Source organism: Physeter macrocephalus, chromosome 3 (assembly GCF_002837175.3).
Source record: "Physeter macrocephalus isolate SW-GA chromosome 3, ASM283717v5, whole genome shotgun sequence".
In the NCBI taxonomy this organism is placed as follows: Eukaryota; Metazoa; Chordata; class Mammalia; order Artiodactyla; family Physeteridae; genus Physeter; species Physeter macrocephalus.
The window spans coordinates 22663999-22664845 of record NC_041216.1 but is presented as its reverse complement, the minus strand read 5'-3'; positions in this window follow the sequence as shown (position 1 = coordinate 22664845).

Below are 847 nucleotides of genomic sequence, written 5' to 3'. Positions count from 1 at the left end.
AAAGGAACTAGAGAAAGAAGAGCAAACAAAACCCAAAGTTAGCAGAAGGAAAGAAATCATAAAGATCAGAGCAGAAATAAATGAAATAGAAACAAAGAAAGCAATAGCAAAGATCAATAAAACTAAAAGCTGGTTCTTTGAGAAGATAAACAAAATTGATAAACCATTAGCCAGATTCATCAAGAAAAAGAGGGAGAGGACTCAAATCAATAAAATTATTAATGAAGGGGGAGAAGTTACAGACCTGCAGAAATACAAAGCATCTTAAGAGACTACTACAAGCAACTCTATGCCAATACAATGGACAATCTGGAAGAAATGGACAGATTCTTAGAGAGGTGTAATCTTCCAAGACTGAACCAGGAAGAAATACAAAATATGAACAGACCAATCACAAGTAATGAAGTTGAAACTGTGATTAAAAATCTTCCAACAAACAAAAGTCCAGGACCAGATGGTTTCACAGGTGAATTCTATCAGACATTTAGAGAAGAGCTAACATCCATCCTTCTCAAACTCATCCAAAAAATTGCAGAGGAAGGAACACTCCCAAACTCCTTCTATGAGACCACCATCACCCTGATACCAAAACCCGACAAAGATACTACAAAAAAAGAAAATTACAGACCAATATCACTGATGAATATAGATGCAAAAATCCTTAACAAAATACTAGCAAACAGAATCCAACAGCACATTAAAAGGATCATACACCATGATCAAGTGGGGTTTATTCCAGGAATGCAAGGATTCTTCAATATATGCAAATCAATCAACGTGATACACCATATCAACAAACTGAAGGAGAAAAACCATATGATCATCTCAATAGATGCAGAGAAAACTT